We start from the raw sequence: 21,828 nt of genomic DNA on the forward strand, positions 1-21,828 counted from the left end.
CTAGGGAAGAAAAAAATGTAATCTTGTAATTGACTTTTCCCTAATGTGAACACCATATTTTCCATCTTGCTGACCATCCCCTTTTTCTTTTCATTTGATATTTATTTTTGTTTCCTTCTAGAGTTGTAGTCCACTACATCACTCCAGATTAATATTTATATCTTGCCCTTGCTTCTACTTAGCATTGTATAATTTTGTCTCTAGTTTTCTTTTTTTTTTTTTTCTCATTTTTGTTTCAAGTCTTCCTGTGCATCCTACTTAAGTGCAAGTCCCAGATATGCAGACTGCGTTCCAAACAGCCCAGCCAAGGCCAACTGAAATAGTCTGACGTCTCCTTATTTTACAAGGAACTACTGATCGTTTCCAGCCAAAAATAGCATTTGTAATGGCACTATGCACTTAACACATTTAAATTTATCTAACATTATTCCATAGATATTACTGTCCACAAGTTTTCCTAATTTGAAGTAGATTATTTCATCCCCCTGAAATGCAACACTTGCCATTTTTTGAACTTAGAAATTTCTAACTCTAATTCAAACTCTAGCTTTTGAAAAAGTAGAAACCATGGCAGCATACACGGAATGAACCCACAAGGATCATCTAGTCCACACACCTTTTTTTTTTTTTTTTAAAAAAATAATTAAAAGTCTCGTACAGACTTCAAAAGGGACAATGGAAAGAATGACTACAAAACCAACATTTTTTTCAATGAGCTTAAAGACATTCCCCCTCACTTACAAATGAGCTATGTTTCCAAGATACATAGACATCAGAATTGTTGAAACATTTGCTATTTGTCACAACTGGGAGATGTTGGGGATACTGGCTCAATTTAAATAAAGGGAAAGTCTAAAATTCGATTAAAAAAGTTAACTACTCAATAAGAAATCTATTAAATGTAATTTAGTGCAACTATTTTGCATTATTGTATCCTCTTCTGTTTTCATATTACAGTGTTCTGTTTAACTGCCCCTCCAAGAAAGATGAGGAGCAAGACCATTTTCTCATAAACATCCTTCTGTAGTCTGCATTGAAAAATCTATTTACAAGCTCAGTATTTTACATCACCATGTTAGATCCTTCACTTTGAAAGGAAAAATAATCACAAACTGAATATGCAAGTGTGCCTGGCATAAACGTATCTAAGGTCTATTTTTTAATTTAAGAAAAATTGATCTGAGGAGGAATCGGGGCCAGTATTAAAATTACAGAACTTCTAAATATATGTTTATTATAAAAGAGACTGAAAGAATTGTGCAATTTCTACATTCACTGATTACATCACTGCCTTCATAGTGTCATTGGAACTACAAAGTCTTCTCCTCCTAGGTCTAGATCTGAACTGATACCCATTAATGTAGGCAAGACTCCAAATGTAGGAGCATCCACAAAAGCTATGAATTAAAACAACAACAACAAAAAAAAAACTTTGTCCATATGTGTCAGTAAACCAGAACTAAGTCCCCCAACTCTGCAGCCAGAATATGCAGGGACACTACATATTCTGGCCTTCCCTGATTTTGTTTCATGAGTTACAGCTGCATGCAAGTTAGCCCTAAAGTTTTTGATTTTTTTTTTTTTTTAATTTAAACTATCAAGTTTGTAAAAAAAGGTTTTTATGAAACCTGAAGGTGCAAGTAAATTGTGCATGTTTTTTTGTTATTCTCTATTAGAAATGCCACACTAGGTCTAGATAAAAGACAAATCCAAAATGGACCAGGTACCACAATTCTAGGGTACCAGTGTTCAGAATAAGTCAGACAAAGAGGCAAGAGAGCTGGAAAATAACATTCCCTTGGCCATTAAGGTGGAGAAATTTCACCTTGCATTCAGGATGAACTACATTATACATAAACTATTTACCTAAACTATAGTATAATTTGTCATGGATGGCAAGCTATACCAATAATCATGCTATTAAGCGATTTGATTGCATGGAACTACTCTTCAGTAATTAAGCAGTTAAAATATCTTATCATAGACACTTTGAAACAAAAAAAAAAACACAAAAATATTAATTTTTAGCTAGTGAGAGCTTAGTCCAGGTGGTTGCCCTCTAAAGTCAACATCACCATCTGAGGTGTAAAACATTCCTAATTATCATAAAGTACATCCTGTACTAATTACAGTTTGCCTCAAAATACTGTGCCATAACAAGCCTAGAGTTCACGATGATAGATTTACATTTAAATGTCATGCAGTTCATCGTCCTCTATCAATATGCCCCTGGTTAACATACTGACATAGTCACTGCAGCCACTGCCCTGCAGACTAGGGAAGCCACAAACTGCTAAAGGAATACCAAAATTATACAAAAAAAGTCCCATATATATTCAGGATACAATTGTGGAGGAAAACAAGAAAGAGACAGTACTTTAAAGACAGAAGCTGCCATGGCCTAAGATCCGTGTACAGCCCCAGAACAACTGGGGGACATCAGTCCAGACATTTGCATGAAGCATGGTCAGTTAACTAATGAATTTAGATTCTCTGCTGGTTTTAGTCAGCACACATTGATTTCAGTGGAACTATGCCAATTTATACAAGCTGAGGGTTGGCAAATCAACATGCAAGAGAAATATAAAAGTAGAATGGGTCCTGTACATCCTACACTTAAAAAATGCAGTCAGAGGTAGATGTCACTCTTGGGGGAGAAGAACGAGAGAAACAAAAGCACATGTACTTTAAAAACACATGTTCCCACCTACAGAGAGCATTTCTGCCCACAGAAAAAACACTGTGGGTGGCCCTGGACACACAGCACTTGGACACCTAACTCCTCCATTTGTGCAGATAACTGCCTTGCAGGTACAGATACAGAGCTTCAAAGCAGGAGAGTATTTTGGGGCAGAAACTTCACACCCACATTATGATAATCTGGCCTTTGCCACCACATGACAGTCTCCTTCGCTTCGTGAAGCTTGAGGTACGTGGGTGGAAGGAGCTCACAGCATGTTTGTGTCTGACGATGGCTCCCACACCACCAGTGTACATGCTTGAAGCAATGGCACTTGTTTCTTCTCTCCTTTCACATTGTGCTCTTTACTTCAGTTTCCAGTATTTCTTGCACAGAGATAGTAAAACAGTAGAAAACAGAGCTAGTAAAACAGTAAAAAGCCTCTCACTGCACAAATGGGGGAAGCCAAAAACAAAACACCACCACCTGAGTCTTTAAAATACCTTCTCTCACAATATGAAGGAGCTTCTTTTCAGCATGCTTGCTGACACCCTTGTCTAGCCTAGAACTATGTGCTGACTTCAGATCTGTATCAGCCTTTACAAGAGATGATTTTCAGCAAAATTTCAGACACTGCAGGTATAAGTACAAAGACTTCTAACTGCTGACTGGAGGTGTCTTCTGGAATCAGATAATGTGCATCGAGTGTAAGATAACCAAACCACAGGTCTGTTCAAGTGAATACCACAAAATGACTGTTACAAGCCAACTTAAAAATTAATGCTGAAAACCTTCCTGCTCTCTGCTGAGACCCTCCACCACCCATTCTCCCTTCAATGTGGTTGTGGATGCAGATGGGCACTTAAGACACTCCATGCTTTAGAAGATGGAAATCAGTAAGTTTTCTTCCTCCTGAGATAGACTTAACTGTGTGGGAACCTGACTTCTTTAAATCTCATTCTGAGAATTTGTGGGTGCTACTACATCTGTTGCTAACTAGTCAGGAATAACCTAAGTCTCCAGCACTCATACCTGCACACATATTTTTGGCTAGAACCTAGATGCATACCTTTGCTGGTTTTGACAAGTATTAATGCCTAGCACTAGTGCTCTACTTAGACAAAGCATCTGAGCTACATTTTCCTGAAAGAGAATCTTCCTACCTTATTTTCTATGAACGTGTTATCACATTAGCCCAGGATACCCACGATAAAATTACTTGCCATGAGGATACATCAGCCTTTGCTGAACTGAAACAAAGCTAATTCACTGAAGTGTCTGCAAACAATAGACCATATTTTAAGGATTTTTGTAGTCATTAAAATTAAACGAGCATGGGCACTGGTGCCACTATCCTCCCAGCAGGCCCTCTGAACACACTGAGCAACGAAGCTGGTATCTCTGCATCACACATAAAGGAGACTGGGAGGTTGCTAGGCCACTGGCAGCTCATATAGTTTTTTTTTTTTTTTTTTAAATCATTGTCAGAAGCTGCAACAGCCAGTGTAAAAGTGAACTCAGAGCCTGTATGCTTACAGGCACAGAACACTGCAATGTGTGCTTAAAAGCACAGACAGGCTCCACATTCACTTTAAGATTGTTGGATGCTGCATTTTGTCATCTCTTTTTAAAGTAAGGTTGCTCACTAGCTGCTTTCCAAGTTTTCACAGATGTATCATTTCCATCAGCTACAAGTGTAAATTTACAAGCAACAGGAACTCACGCACTACACTGATTCCATCAGACAGCGAGAAGGTAAAGCTGTCACCAGATGGCATTTTTGAGTTTTGTGCGGCCACATAGTCAAAAGCAGCATCTGAATTTTGGATGCTTCACTTCTTTTATTTTGGATGCTCCCAAAACACAGTGTCTGCTCCTAGGAATAACTCCTGTGATATTTTGTGGATAAGCCTCTAACATCTCATTTTGCATGACTACATACCTAGACTACAAGAGCCCTAAATTAGTATTTGAGTAGAGATCACTGAAAACTCAGTCCATAATGTCAGTAAATAAACTTATGAATATAATTTTGAGTCAGCCCTAGCAGTAGCAAAAATAAGTAGGTTGCATGTTCCTTTCCTACAGGGAAACATTGCCAAAAATACATAACTGTCACTTTCCATCTTCAGAATAATGTTAGCTACTGAAAAAAGATTCACAACGAGCAATTATGTCTTCAGCTTTCATGTCATTTTACATCACTGCACTATCAGCCATGCTCAAAAGCTTAGAGGCAATATTCTAGGTCAGTGACTTCTGCAGACAGTGTATTTGCTGTTTGATAATTAAATTAGATTCACTTTAAATAACCAGATTCTGAAACAGACAGCCATTTACAAACACATGACCAAGTATATCATTGGTGCTACTGACACTGGATGAGCAAAATTACACGTGTTAGCAATCATTAACTATCATTGAGGATTATAAATTTAAGGATTATGATATTAAAAATAAGTGCAAGCAAATCATTGCAGAGGAAAATCTTTAAGATGTAGCAAAAAAAACAGACTAAAGCACTGACCTACTTTTCTTCACTTTTCCTATACACAAGCTTTATTTATATAGATTTATTTTTCTCATTATTTTAATATAAAGTTCTTACCAATAAAACTCTCACAATTAATAATAGAGAACAAAATACTGTAATGGTGTTCAGCTTTTAGTTTTATTAAGAGTTTGGCCTACACGTCATGTAAATAGCCACTAGTGCTGCTTCAGATCAAGCTTTCAAAAGCAAAAAGAAGACATGGGTATAAAGTATATTAAATTATTGCGGATAATCTAGTATATTAAGTGTTAAAATAAGGGTTACAATTGGAATATTTAAAAAATGCATTTTTTTCAGATTACAGCTCAAATGTATTTACTACATAAGACATAGTAGGTCTGCTTTTTATCCTCCTCTTCAAGCCTACCATTTGAAAATTGACATTAAGAAAAATTTGATGGGTAATATGCTTTTTACATAAGCAATTCTTCTTAAAACTGTTCAAGGGACAAAAACTTCTTTTAACCTGTTTAAGAGTGATTCTGATGGATTAAGACATACAAACAATAATAGGAAAAACTTAATACAGCTTAATAAAGCCTTAGTCTGGGATGGCATACAAGTGGTTACTGGGGTTCCACCATTTTAGGTGTACTTTCTTCTGCCCACCTTCAATGCTCAAGGTTTTTGTTAGTTTAATTTCTCTACCACCTTGCCTGAAATCAACAGTGAAGAGCAAGCCCTTAATTTGCAACAACCACACAGAAGAGGTCTAATGTTAAAATTCTATTTTATCTTTCCTTCCGGAACCCGAGCTGTTGGCATTCCTCACCCCCTCCACCCTACCTTGAGCTAGACACAAGCTACAAGGCACAATCAAATACTGTATATTATTAATATACTGTCCACCTAATAGCCTACAGACCACTGTAAGGACACTGAAACCAGCCTCACAAGATTAAAAAAAAAAATGACTGTAATATTGCCATACCTCCTTCTAAAGTACTGAGATGGAAAAATCAGTCTTAACATCTGCAGGTATTGCTTTGGCTGAAATACATGGAAAAACTGGCTTCAAGAATGAGGAAAACGCAACCCACCACATGTATATTTCTGACTATTATAAAGCATGAGGTTGAACAAGGGGTTTCTGTGTCCATTCCTGCACCACGAGTAGAGGTTTGCAGCAGTGTCACACTCAGCTGCCAGCAGGTGTTGCAATAGGCAGTCATGTAAAGCATCTATTCACTGAACTCTGTCACTCCAGTTATGCGCTCTTTATGGCAAGGAAAACAGAGAAAACAAAGAGGCTGTTATGCTTTAACTTCAAAGCCTTCATACCCCCAAGCTTTAGCTTTATACCGCAGGCAGTGCAGTCCAGAAGAGAGGCAGAATAGTCTCAGGTAAAGATATTTTCTGCTCCAATAACCTAGTCTCTGTAGTGCTTACAAAAGAAATGAGATTTAAAAAGCAAACAAAAAAGCCTTGGTATATGCACAGTGATAGCAGAAGGTCATCTGACATTTGTCATTTGACTGACAAGTAAGTTTTATACCTAAGCTAAGTTCACAGGAAGATTTTTCTGAAAGGTCAGAGAGGAATTGTAAGTTTATCCATAAGTGCCACAAGAATCAATGCACAAGAAGTTTGGAGATATTGATCTTCCCAGTGTACAGTTCCTATTGGAGTTATCGTTCTCCAGTTGCACCAATTTCCTCTTCAACAGGGGTAAAACTTTTATGAGATCCCTCAAGCCTGCGTGCAATATTTATTCAGTTAGTCTAATTAAAGGCATTACTATGTACATAGTTACTGGATCTGTCCCCAGTGGCATTTCACATCATAAATAACAGATGTGAAAGGTACTCCTATTGGGACAAGTACTAGTATCAATTCTCATGCTATCTCTAACACCATTACATCACCTCATCATTCTTTAGGATTTTGTGTTAAGTTTGGATGAGTACCATTAAGATAATACAAATTTGGGATAATTAAACTTAGTAGATCTTCATGGACCCAGATGAAGAATATAATTTTGAGTTGTATTCACTTGACAGTAAGGTAAAAAATGAAAGTTATAATATTCATAAATCAGCATTACCAAATCCATGAAGCTTAATTGCATGGGAGTGGCCCAAGACAACAGAACTTTAAATGTGCATTCAAAAATTCAAAAAGCTTTAGCATCAGCCCCTGAAGTACAAGGGAAAAAGAGGTAACAGTTTGTGCTTCCACTCTGAACTTTAGACTTGTTCAAACTTCAGATTTGGATTAATCCAGATATGTTATAGAATAGAAGCATATATTAAGTGGGAGGGAGAGAGGTAACTGTACAGTTGAATTGTCTTTTCAGATCTATGCAGCAGCTACAATAGAAGATCAATATATATTCATGCCTACAACATGGATTCAGCTGCCCACAAACATCAAGGGGGTTTGCCCCCTTGAGAGGTTACTCTCAGCTACATGTCATCTGCAACATGTCAGAATATACTCCTAACCCACAAGGGTTTAATGTTGTTCCTGAGGTGTGGGCCAATACAGTATCAGCAAAAAAGCTAATGACAGTTTTCCCCTTTATTCTGCACATATACCATGTACAGAACTGTTTTCAGCTAAAATCTCTCTATTTCACCCTACATTTTTAACAGCATATAGAATTTTGAAACCACACAGGAATTTCAGAGAGTGCATGAAGTCCGTCTACCAACCCCAAGGCAGATGCAGCTATACAAATCATGCCTGACAGACACTTGTCCAAGTTCTTCCTAAAAGCCTACAGTACTGGCATCTATGGCAGCATACCCCACTGCCTAAACTAAATTGCTCATGCTATGATTAAGTCCATTATATCTTTCCATCCACTCAGGCATAAAGGACAAGTTTTCCCCTTCCTATTTGGGGGACAATTATATCTTAAGACATTCTCCTCAATTCTCTTGGGTTATGCCAAAGCACATTCTTTTCTGATTCTTCAGTGCAGTTCTGATCATTTTTAGTAACCTTTTTAGGACCTCCATCCAAAGGAGCCACATTTCTGGAAGTGCCACATCTTAGACTTTATGAAGTAATTTAGATGATGCTTTATTAGTGCTGGCTACAACAGAAATATTTTCAGACCCTTTCCTCAATTTCCCCAACGTACTTGCAGGTCTCCCTTACCCCTTTCCCAACATAATTGTTATGTATAAATCCAGTGAATATGCTAGTGAGGAGACCAACAGCAGGTTCTTACTGAAGTTGTTAAAGAACACCAGACACAGGACAGTACCTTTGCAGGCTGCCATTCAATAGCTTTTAATTTGGACAATGAATAATTGGCTACTACCCTGAACCTTTCTAATATGGAGATAAGTTATTGCTTCTCTGCTTTCCACAAGTCCTGTTATGTCACTGTAAAGAAAATTAATTTGACAGTTTGCTCCTTAGAAATCCACGTTGACTCTCACTTCTCATATTTCAAGAGCTTAAGAAGTTGGACCCTTTATTCCAATAATAATTCAAGAAATTTAGCTTCAGCCAGTAGACCTATAATTCCATGACTCCTCTTAGTACATCCCATCCCCAGTTCCTAAAGAAAGGTAAGATTTACTTATTTAACTTCCTAGCCATTATCTGTCCTCCTCAACTTCGCAACTTTTACATCTTTCCTTAGAAGAACAGCTTTCAGGCATTTTTTGCTGGAAAACGTTTGGGAGAGAACCCTGGGTGTTTTACAGATGATTGACATTGTAAGCACAGGATACTTGGCAGGAAAGGAGACAAATTAGTTGAGCTGAAATATACCAGAACTGAAGAAAAAACATGTAGACAAAAATATATGACCCACTTTCTCAGCACAGGCCAACAGTAAATGGAATAAGTGACATTTAATATGGTGCAAATTTGGAGGAAGACATTGCTGGGTCTTAGGTAGCCTTGCATGGAGACAGCACAGACATGACACAGTAGGGCGACTGGTGATTAGATCAGGTAGCAATGGCAGAAGGAGGGGACATGATGAGGCTGAAGGAAGATTGACAGCTCAGAAAGAAGAGCACTTGGTACACAAATTCCTGTGAAGAAGCATGTAGGAAGGCTCTGTAAAATGAAATATTGAAAGAATCCAGAAGAGAGAATACAGAAGTGTTAGTGCTATCCCAGTATAGAGCAAAATATATTGCAGCAAACAGAGGTGAAACATTTTGCAGGAATGGAGAAATCAAGTCAATAAATGTATCAGAAATAGGACTGGGACCAGAGATGCAATAAATGGCATGCAGCTGTTGCACTCCTCTTCTTGTTCACTTCCACATTTGATAATAGTCCTTCAGCAATCATTAACCCCTTTGTTAGCTAAAAAGGACAATACTGACATCCAGCTGGGCCTTCCTCCGCATGGATTACTTTCCAAAACCAGATATCCACCTTTTCCAACTTTTTTAAATCACTATCAAGGTAAATTTATACTTAATCAGCAGCTGACGTCTGTCAGTGGCCTTATACCCTTACTCACAGCTAAACAGGTCTGCCCTACCCTCTCAGCTCCCTGAATGAGATATCGTGCTAATGTAACAAAAAAGAATCTTTGCTGCTTCACTGTCAAAATAAGCTTTTCTGTTTCCAATATTGCAATGGGAGCTGAGAGTTAGAAGGGTCAAAAACATAATTAAAGCTTGCTTGTATAACCACTTTTTTTCCTCTTTGTGGGTCTTTTGCAAATTGAAGGGTTCAGTTGTTTTGAAGGAAAACAGAGTCTCAGAAATGCATTGTGAGTCCTGGCAAATAAATACTAGTCCTTTTGTAGCCAGCTCCAGGATAAAATCCTTACACATTTCATTGCTCTTTTTATTTATTGAAATGTTTTGTTTCTGGGTGGATTTTTTGAAGATCAACATCCCATTCCTGCCAACATGCTCGGACAGCTATGCCCATGCACAGCTGTTGATTCAGTCTCACAGTGCAGTTTTCTACACTGCCACATCAACACAAATAACCCAAATTTTTGTTTCCTGATTTGGCTAATCAATATTTCCTCATTGCATTTGTTTTAATAACTGCATTTTTGGACTGTAACCACAGTAATTATGTTCACAGATTAGACTTAGAGCAACTCGGTCATGTTTCTATATACATAAGAGGACTGGTCTCATGCAGAAAACATATCCTGTGAAACCCCACTAGCAAGCTGCAGCAGTACTTAGATAAATTTGAGCCTCTCGAAGTACTGTTTCAGTTACCTGTCCTATGACATCAGAAGTCAGAGTGCTGTTGTCTTCCACTTGAAAACTTTGTGAGAACATGGGAACAGATGAACAATGAAGGCATTTATGATATTCTTGCAAGAGGCAAAAACTGGTTTCCAGGAGTTAATTTTTTTCATCTCATTTTTCTTTTCTTCGAGCCAACTTTTTTTTTCCCCCCCAGACTGTTAGAGTTCATAAAAAAAAACTTCTGGCTTCCAGCAAACTTATGTTCTGCTTTCATCTAGAAAGGCAAAAATGTGTTCAGCCAAAACCACAATATTCACCGCTATTTGAAACAATCTGCGCAGCTCTTTTACATCCCTATTTGCAGAGTGCCTTACAAAATTCAGTACAGTAACCACAGCACTAACCTTCCCAAATGTCCATGCACATCAGCCTCTAGGTAAAGTGAGTAATACTTATTCACATGTCATCACAGACTTGTGTGACTGGGATCAAAATAGCTCCATCAACTAGCGTGTGTGAACATTGCCTTTATCATCTTACCAACAGAGACTCCAGAATTAGAATTGCAGTGGGTATTTCTGCTGATCTGAAAGATTTAACATCTCCTCATCAAAAATTCCATTTGAGATAAAAAATGAATGTTTCCAAATCTAGTATTGCTGTACACAATGTAGGGAAGAGACAGTAATTTGGTATCTCAATAAGTTTTTTTTAAAAGAACGTTGAGACAAAACTCATTTCCACCAATGAAGCATCAGGGAAATTAAAATAAAGATGTATGACAGGTTCATTTTTTGTATAATTTGACATGGGCAGACCTGACATTCAGTGCAACTGAAACTTAGAAATCCCTGTTCGAGATCAGTCTTGATGAACATAACAGAATTCAAACATACAATAGGCAAACCAAAGCATTCAGTGTAGCAACAAAACTTCCCTGTCCACCCCCAAATAAAATAATGAATTCACCATCAAATGTTTACTCAGAAGAACAAGCCTTTAGTGATTTCCAGTCAAATTGCATGATCAACTTGAACCAAAACAGACGGGAGAAATAATGGAAGCTCAGTTTTAGCATTTTCAAGCAAAAAATATTGAACATTTTTCATCTAAAAATAAAAAGCTATATTTTAATATAGGTCAAACCATTATAAAATAATTTTTAAGTTAAAACACTCATTTCAGACCAGAGATTTGCATTCACCCAAAAGAAATTGATGGGAAAGCTAACCCCCACCTTCACCCATCTGGTTTGGTTTGTCCTGAAACCATTTTCCCTCTGTTCCTTTCAAATGCTTTAATTCAATCATTGAACTGAAAAAGTCCAGCTTTATTTAACATCTGTGCTTTGATGCACATATATAACTGGAAGATTGCAAAGCCTTTTGTTAAGCAGTATTTAATTATATGACAAGGAACTTTAAAAAATGTTGGGTTTTTATTAGATGTCACTGGGGGCTGTTCAAACTGATCAGCTGGGGATAGAATCCATGCACCAAGAAAAAGAAAACTTTGTAGTGGACAAACCATCACTTTAACCTGATGCGCAATGAACTCAGAGAAAATAGTATTCTTTTCTTGCTCGCTTTACACTCCTTACTCTTCAGTAGCTTTCACTGTTGTCAGGAAGGGGCCATTGCTGCCACCATGAAAGCTCTAGGACCCAAATAATCTATTTTAATCAAGAGAAACATGCAGTACCTCCAAGAATCATCATCTACACTGCAGGTCAGAACTGATCTCACTTAATTAAATTAAAAAGTTTAATTAACCATTGTGTAGTAAAAGTTGTTTCCTTGGATCCAGGGGTTACAACTGAGGAAAGGGAAGCAGATAATTTCATGAACTTTATACACAAATACAAAAGCACGCACAAAAAAAGAGATTGTGTCAAGGCAGAAAATTTCCTGCAATGTTTCTACTTTCCCCTCTATACAGATGCATTACTAAAATATATGCATCTTTGATGTAAACACAAAAATAGCACTAGACCAGAGTGCAATATAAATGTGCAGTAAAGAAAAAGACAACTGAAATGAAGACAGTGATAAACTATGGCACTCCATAGCCTCCTCCAACCACTCCTCCCCCTTTCCCTTCTAAGGATTTCCAGGCAAGACTTGATTCAAAGTCTGAGTAGCCTGCACAAACGGCATAGGCACCTGCTAAATGGGAATTTTGAAGGGTGAGGGGAGATGGCACAGCACAAAGTGATTCACTTGAATTTCTTTCAGAACATTATAAATTTAAGGCATACTGTGAGGCAGCTTGTCCAAAATTAATTTGGCTTCTGTATTTGATAGCTTGTACAAGTCAGAAAAACTATGGCCCTTATCAGAGCGAACTAAGCTTACATCACTCACAGCAAGCAGCATGGTAACGTGCCTCACAAGAGTATTTGCAGACAGCCATGGTTCTGCTTTATCTAAAATGCTTTAGATGTAAACAAAATCAAGTGGTATGATAATGAAGGATGTCAAATTTAAAAGTATTTCACGGGATAATTTCAACTGCCATGGAGGTCTGCATGAGACAGAAAACTTGCCATTAGGTTGTTCAGTTACTTTTTGGGCAGGAATTTTCTGTTAGGAGTGAAAACTGAACACATGACTGACCAATTCAGTCAACTTTGAAAAATCAAAGTAATAAAGCAGTGATTACATACAAACAAGCATAATTTGTGTATAAATGTAATCTGTTATTTTAGCTCAGAAGATCCACTATTGGCTTCGTTCCACCCAGGTAATGACTCAGGTACTGAAAGCATGGCAGAATAAGCTGCTTCCTTCCCATTATAAAGACAAAAATACCCTATTCAGTCTCATTCCAGAGCTGCCACCCTTACTCTAAAAACGGAAACTGAAAGGAGAGCAGTAGTACTTTAATCACTGGTTCTGAAAAATCCTTTTCTCTTTTCTTCTGATGCATAATATCCAATTCAGTATTCCGTCTGAATGGGTTTGATATGAAAAACCTCAAGTGATGGTGCATAGGAATATAGAATAGATAAATCCGTGCAGATGACAAGAAAGGAGAGCACAAACTAGTATCAGAAACCTGGAGTGGAACTTACATCTTTGTTGCCATACATCACAGTTCACTGAATGGCTTGCTTTTTTAGATCGAAGACTCAATGAACATGGGATTCTAAGTATGACTTCTTTGGCAAATCAAAGCACTTCATGCTTCAATAGGAAACAAAGCAAAAGCAATTAATTCCTTAACATTCTAAAAATAAGGTATGCAACAATAGGCAAAAATTCAGATATTTTTGGAACCCAGGTTGCAATGCAGGATTTTATCACACATGCTTGTTGCGGATTAGCTCACTACAGTTCTCCAAACTTGCAGAGTAAGATTTTTTATCTTAGAACACTGTTTTTATTCATTGCTGAGACTGAACAGCAGCCCTAGGTATCAGTGAGCATGCCTGTACTTGTTCCAGTGGAGCTCACTACCTCATCTGAGAGGGCTCACCCTCAATGGCTGAGCAAGCCAGCACCCAAACACCTTTGGCATTCAGGAAAGTTAAGGACATAAGTCTACAGTTGAAGTCCCCTTCTTTAATTTGAAGAAAAAAAAAAAAAAAAAAAAAAGCATCACTGAGGAACCACAGCACATGGTGACCCTATGCAAGGAGATCAAAGCACCTGCAACAGGATGTTGCTGACTTGCACAGTAGATGCTTTTGCTGTATCTGTCAAAGCCCCTATACAAAACAGGAAGTAGACTCATTGCTGGAAGACCTCCATTTCAGTCCATCAGCAATACCAGTAGCATTTGAACACATTTGGGTTTGCTAGCTCTCCAGTCAACTTACAAACTGCAAGAGGTCATAAGCTGACAGTTTAGATTCTGGAGAAAATCCCTAAGCTCTTTATAAATACCAGACACACAACCTCATAACATTGAGGTTTATAACAATATAATCTAACACATCTAATATACACCTATTGGAAAAAGAGTTGCATCAAATTCAGAACAATAATTTTGTAAGTAGTGTAACTATGCAATACTTTTAAGCCTATATATTAACAATATAGAACAACATTCCTGAATAGAGGTCCCCTATAAAAATTATGGTGTGCATTTTCAGCCAGGTTGAAAAGAGAAAATACAGTAAAGTGTGGGGGGTTTGTTTGTTTTGTTTTTAAAACCATCAACTACAATGATTTAATGTTACGTAAGATTCAGAGAAAGTTTAATTTTGAAGTTGAATTTATCACAGCATTAAGTTTAATAAAGTATGAAAATTAGACACTGAAGTCTCAAAATCATAATTAATGTTACAAAAGACTTCCTCTTCAGAATAAATTACTGCTCATTGTTAAGTCAGAGAATTCCCCAAGAAAACAATACTGTTAAAACAGATACAATGCTGATCGCCAAGCTTTCAAGTATTACCTAAATACATTGTGGGTTGAACTGGTCATGTGGGAAGCCAGCTCTTTATTGAGCTGTCCAACAGGCTCCAAAGGGACACAATTTAAATTATATCAAAGAATAAATTAGGTTAATTCAAAGTACTGGTGATGATGATCAGCCCCATATATTAGATTATGCAACATTCCTATAAACTTTTATTCAAGAGCTCACAAGTTCCTCATCACTCATCAGGCATGCAGAGTTAGATGCTAATTAAGAAAGCCCTCACTCACACAAGAGCTGTTATACCAAAAAAAGAAAAGTCTTTTTAAAAAAAAAAAAAAAAAAAGGAATTCTCAGTTGGTATCTTTAAACAGCCACTAAAGACAGGATACTATTTCGAAATCTGTATTCTCAACTACTTTCTGAAGCGGTGATTGGTATTTCATATCATATACTAGAAAACTTCAGCCCTTAAAGCAATCTTTCACACATTGCTCATTATATTTATAGATAAGCATAGAAGCAATCAGCTCCCACAGTGGTGCCTTGCTGTCTGTCTAGAACTACTCTTCTATTGTAAAATTTTCAGACAGTGCTTTTGCGTATTAATAAACAAAGCAGTCAAGCCTGCCTCCTTTCACTAGTTTAATCTCAGAATATCTAAGCTGCCCACAAACCCATATATCTTTATGAGCAAATATTTGGCACAGAAAAACTTTATTAAAGATCTGTACTTCACACTACAAATCAGAAATAGACTTTTTGATGGCCTTTCTTTATATACATAGTACAAAGTATGCCATTAATAAACAAACATATGTCCTAAATCCCCAGTCAACTTTACAGCAAAGCTGTCTTTATGAACATAGTATTAGACCCCCCCCCCAAAAAAAAAAAAAAAAATACACATTTGCTTAATAAAGAAAGCTGTATGGCAGACTACATCTGCACCCATATTACAAGAATATACATATACAAGTTAAAAAGTACTTTAAATGCATATTCACAAAGATATCTTGTGATACAATGCTTAATTTCATTCCAATTTAGCAATTTCCCCTATGGAAACACAGTGGATCTCTTATTTCCCTTGAGCTTTTCCATCCGTGTTTTAAGGCCTACACCTGCATTAAATTGTTTTCAACTTAATCTGCTAGGAGTTAAAGTTCATAGAAAGAAATCTTTTAAGTTTTAGACATCAGAATTCTTACCATAGCACCAGGAACATAGGTGGCATATTAAATAATTAAAAAGCCAGATATGGCCAGAACCCCAATTAAGAAGCTGCAACCTACTACAGGGAAATGGTAATGGGCAGTAAAAGTCTCTGGATTCAAGCAGTACAGACATTCAATGCTGCTTTCCACTTCTTGCAGATGCATTCAGGAGATGCACTGAATGTTTCCCCAGATGTTTACATTAACGCTTCTTTAGAAGATAATTAATCAACCAGCTAATCAACTCTAATTTTGTTATTAGAATTTTACAGTTAATGGATACTCCACGTGAAAAGCAATCCCCAAGCTTACTGTATTTCTTCTCTCCACAATAATTCCATGAATTTTTTTTTTTATTTTTTTTTTAGGAATTACAGTTGCATCTATGTGTAAAAAAATTTGATGAAGCATAGAAGAAGCCAGAAAACTGAAGTAAAGCAAGTGAAACTTTTTCAGAGAAGCTGTGCCTCATAAGTTAATGAGCAGCTTGGCCTTTTATCCAAAGGAGTTCCTCAACACCAAGGAAGGCTTTCAAGGGACTAAAGTTACATATAACAAGCTATTCTAGGCACACAACCTGAATTCAGTAATATCATTCAGGTTATTTAGCTGCCCATTTTCTTTGTTCCAGCTAGTAAAGGCAAACTAAGTATGTGATGTTCTGATGTGGAAACAGTGGCACGTCAGCTCTATTAACATTTGGAGAAAAACAAAATATAATGCTTTTGCTTCTCTAAGTTATGTAACCAATCTTAAATGGATCTGCTGAAGTTTACTAAAAGCACTTCCAGTAAGGCATCACTTTGGCCCAATTTTAAGAATATCTTGTATGTTAGGAATATTCACAAGTATTTTCACCCTGGATAATGAAACAGTATGTATGTACATGTATGTAAAAAAAAAAAAAAACAGTATGTTTTTTAAGTTGCCTGTTTTACCTACATAAGTTTTATTTTGTCTTGTATGTTTCTATTTATAACCAGTTCCTCTTTGAAAGGCAATGCAATAGATACTTATAGAGGACGCAAAGCCCCGCCTGTTCCAAAAGTATGCTGTCACAGATACAGGAATACTCAAGTTGCATGCTTTATTTTTTCTCATTACTGTTCCCTCTTTTTTCATAGCCATTTTCTGTTCATTTCTTGGTGCTGGATCCTGTTCTTTCCCTTGAATTTCTCCCAAGTGGCAAACAAGTTTATTTGTTTTTGTATTTGACTCAGTTTTAAAGTCATCACTGCCAAATTAGGTTCAACACCAACTATGAGAAATAGATTCCCATGAACAGAAGTTTTCTGCAAGTTCTCTATTAAAGAAACACAGATTAAACATACACACAATGTATTTGTCTTGGGCATTGCAAAAGAACTTATTCCATGTCATGTGCATTTCATATATTGGTTCTCATAGCGTACACACAAAGACTGATGACAGTGTAAATATTTGCACTATTTTCAGAATCAAACTTCATTGTCTGGTTTTTGTTAACAAACATATTGATTTTGCTTCTTCAAGTTATATAACAATCATTTTATGACTGAGCTCTTCTGTCAATTAATAGTAGCCCCCATGGGGAAAAAAAATAATAATAATAAAAAAATGGATTTTCACATTGTTTTAAGGTTGCAGTCATCTAGGTTCTCGAACTTCAGTATTTTTCTACACCAAATTTAACACAGATTTTAACTAAAAAAAGATTAGAAGAATAAATTCACTTCATTTTCCCCTTAGTTTTCTTCTAATCCAAAGTCACTGACAACTGATTTAAGAAGTAGGTCTGATAAAATGTGAACGCAAGCTATGTGTTTTCTTTACACTTTTTTGTCCATGCTGCATAGGTAAATGATAAAAGAATTGCAAATAGAACTTCTGGTCCTATCCATAAGGAAAGAAAAAGAACAGAAAATTTTCCTAGTAACAAGAAAGAAAAGCTTTATGTACAATTGGTCTGTTAACTTTACATCTATTCTAGAAGAAAAGCTGTACTGCTGAAGATTTCTGCTCCCTAAAAGTATTAAACACTTACCTTTCAGAAGCCAATTTGATATAGCAAGAGCATCTTATCCAAGCTCATGATCTATGATAGCAGCAGAAAAATAAATCCTTACAGGACAGCCAATAATACAAACGTGTATGAGAGATAAAGACATCATTCAATTTTCCCTTGTATTTGTTGGCAATCGTATCACACTGCACTTACAACAATGTTTCATCAAACTTTTTCCACATACATACCGTTTGCAAGCCCAAGACTTTTCTTCACATCACAGCATACATGCACAGCCACAGGGGCGCTCAGTGGCCTCAACCCACAGGGGAGGTTGGGTGAAACAAAGAGCCTAAAACAACAAAGCAGAGACCCCACTTACACACTGAAGTTGTCACACACCTACATGGCTGCAGTAAGAGCAACCTTAACCTGAAGGCATGAGCCTTTAACAGCTCAGTCCCCACATCACCTCTGAAAAGGAAAACTTCCTTTCTGGTTCCTCCCACTCACTCAGCTCAAACTATAACCAGTCATAACTGTAAGGAACATTAACAGAAATAACCCACCTAAGAACCTCAGCCTTTTCCTGAGGAGCTACCTAAGGATAAAAGGGTTGCTCTTTGCTCAGGACTGGCCTTAATAGTTTCCACCAAGGGGACAGCGCTCCTGGCCAGGCCTGGGCTCGGCACAGTTGCAGGCTGGGCCCAGGTGCTGCCCCTCAGCTCTTGTGCCCTCAGAGCAGCTGTGCCCTCAGGGCTGTGATACCTTGCAAACCTTGGTCTGAGCTTCTTCTTCAGCTTCCCTGCATGCCATGTGCCCATAGCGTGGCACAGCTGTGAGGGGTAGTCAAGAAGGTGTGCCCGGCAGGTGCTGCTGAGAGCTCCCTGAGGCACTGCTCTCAGCAGGGCTCCCTCAGCACTGCCCTGAAGGTGTGAGGTGAGTGCGCCAAAATGCCTCCCCTTCCCAGAACAACGGGCTCCTGTCGGGGAAGTACCTAAATGTGAACTGACTGCCGCAGCCAGCTTAACCACCAGGCTCCTCAATATTCCCCCACCAAGTACCCCAAAGGCAAGGTGCCGTCTCTAAATCCACATGGATGTGTGCTGCCAGGTGTGGGCTATCTCTGACAGTGAAATGGCTTTCTAACAAATTAATATGCCTCATTAGCAGCTGCACCTGCTGAGCTGCTTTGTCGCCCAGTACCAGCGTATTCTCTATGAAGTGCTAGAAACCCAGCTCTTGCCTGTAATTTCTGAGAAATTCTCAGAGGAACTTTCTGGAAACACCCAGAACACGCGGAGGAAGCTGCACGCTCTGCAAGCCCTCAGGGCAAACCTGCCTGTGCCACATGGAAGATGGTGCCCACGGGCTGGTAGCGGGGCTCAGCCTCTGCAGCTCTGTGCTTCCAAAGTTGATTAACACACGCTAGGAATGTTTCTGTCCTTGGTTGACCTCTAGGGTGTTTATTTGTTTTAAAGTGATTACAAAACGTAACATCGACCATACTACAGCTTGTTTAAATGTCATATTTCTACCTGTGTTCCTCGTTTCACAGCCCTTTGGCTATCTGTTACATAGTGTTCAGCTAATGCTAGCTAATGCCTTACCAGAAGAGGACTTCAGATGCTACACAGAAACAATAAATAAATAAATAAAGTACATAGTAGTCTATGTAAAAGTTTCCAGAGCACTTTTTGATTCATCCAGACAAAGAGAATTTCACCTCCTAAAGTCATGCTGATGGTTGGTTGTTTTTTCTTTTTTTTTTCTTTTTTTTTTTTTTGCTTGTTTTTTTGTTTGTATATGCGTGTATGGCATGATCAAACTTTTGAGTTGCAACAATTCTTAATTAAGTACTTAAAGATTCCGCTTTGCCTGGCAGCCTTGTCCTACTGTGACTTTAAAAAAGTATCAGTCCAAAATTTGTTGAGCATTACAAAGAATTCAGAATGTTTCTGCTTCTAATACTCATCATCTGTCTAGAAAACATATATGATCATAAACAGCTGTTGCATTAGACTTTTAATCAGCCACGATTTTCAAAAGAGACAAAGAATGTTGGAAGGGATGATGGAAAGTTATTGCAGAAAATGCCCTACTTGAGAACTCCAATATCCAGTTTTAGGAGGCAGAACTTTGCTAAACACTGTATAAAGTTTTTATATATAGCATATTATATTTTGAAGAGTATAGCTCTCTGAAATAAGTAGAAATAAAATACTCAAATACAGTACACAAAACAAGCAAAATTGTAGAAAATGCTTCAGACAGGTGTGGTTTTTTTTTTTTTGTTTGCTTGTTTTTTAAATATATGTAATTATAAATATATATAATTAAGATATGTATCACTAGCTTGCACAGATGGAAAAGAATAAAGGTTTAGCCCAGCAGTTCATTTTCTCTTCAAGTTACATAAATCTCATTAATGAGGGGTTATGAAGTCTTATTGGAGATGCAGCCTATCCCCTTGCCTAGAAAATGTTGATTTTCAGGCATGGCCAATTTCTCTTCTCATAAATGTTAACATTATCTGCACTAGCTTTGTTGGAGTCAGGAGTCATTATAGGGTAGCTCCTGACTCATTTTTTTAATAGAACATGCCAATTTGAAATAGTAATACATCTACTCCATGTTATCCATCTGCCATAAAAACACAAGATTGGAGGGGGGGGGAAAGGTACTTGAATAACTATTTTAAAATATCCCAAACTCCTGACATTTAACTATTACAAATAATTTCACTAAGTATTAGAAGGGATTTATGATACAATCACTTTGAAATTCAGAGCCTTAGGACATCCTAAACACATTCATACTGGGAACATCAGAGTGCTTGCTCTGCGTTCAGCCTGCATAAATTTTTCCAGCATTTCTCTTAGTCCTGACTCATCCCCAGACCCCTGCCTGCTGAGCCCATTTCACCCAGGGACAGTGACAGGGAAGAGGAGTTTGGGCCTGTGCTCTCTTAGATGGCCTGTGCCTGCAGCAGAGGCTGGCACAGATGCCTCAGAGCATCTTTTTGTGAGGGAAAAATACTGGAGCTAAGGTGCTAGGGCAAACAGTCAACAAACAGCAAGTGATACAAATTTCCTGGCAAAAGCCAAAATCTTTTACTTTAGCTTAAAGCCATGTACTTTGTCTTCTTTGCTCACAGGCAGGTGAGGGCTTTCCTTCATTCTGGGTTGCTTCAGAGGTCACTCGGCAGCTATTACAAACTCTACTTGTCTTTTCATTCCTTTTCCAGCTGGTTATTCCCATTGTGCCTGACAGCAGTTCAAGCTCAAACCACTGCAAACAGCGAAGGTATTTAGTCTGAAGAAAGCTGCTGTTAGATGGTCAGGACAGACACAGTGTAAAATGCTGTCCTAGGCTTCTACTTCAACACTGAAAATAAGGTTATTCTGTCATATTCAGATTAGTGCATACATCTCCTAAAAGAGTAACCATGGGAGCTTGAGATTCTGCAAGCCCTGGATGGACACCAGAAATTGTCACTTATGACAAGCACTATATAGAAAATATATTAGAGGGATAACTAGGACCCTGCTGTCTATCCAGCTGAGACAACACTGGCAAATTCTTTTTAAGTGGTCAGAGACACATAGTAGGTTGTAATTTAATTTCTGGTGCCATCTCCACCAGACACCGCAGATACGGATTCCAAGCATAGCTCAACTACTTACTGAAATTCACTGCACATTGCAAGCCATCATGTGAAAGACAGGTGGAAAAGTCATGGAAATGAACAATCCTTTGTCCTTCAGAGGTTTTCCACACACGGTCTAAACAACATGCATTTCCAAAGTGTTCCCAGGCAGAATTTTAATTTTCACTATAAATCAGATTCATTAATCAATAAAACTTGCAGAATTACATAAGTGTGGAGT

The 21,828-nt window shown here is 37.7% G+C and overlaps 1 long non-coding RNA gene across 4 annotated transcripts in view; it reads right to left on the reverse strand.

Moving 5' to 3' along the window:
• LOC311440425 overlaps positions 1-19,075 on the reverse strand; it is a 77,629-nt gene extending 58,554 nt beyond the window's left edge. Inside the window, exons 1-2 of one of the 4 annotated variants that reach the window (XR_014695397.1) lie at positions 19,019-19,075; positions 18,187-18,290 (exon numbers count right to left, since the gene is read on the reverse strand). This is a non-coding gene — a long non-coding RNA (uncharacterized lncRNA). The other 3 variants (XR_014695398.1, XR_014695399.1, XR_014695400.1) reach the window with 3 other exon arrangements.
• Between the last annotated feature and the right edge of the window lie 2,753 nt (positions 19,076-21,828).

Source organism: Aythya ferina, assembly GCF_964211825.1.
Source record: "Aythya ferina genome assembly, chromosome: 8".
NCBI classification, from domain to species: Eukaryota; Metazoa; Chordata; class Aves; order Anseriformes; family Anatidae; genus Aythya; species Aythya ferina.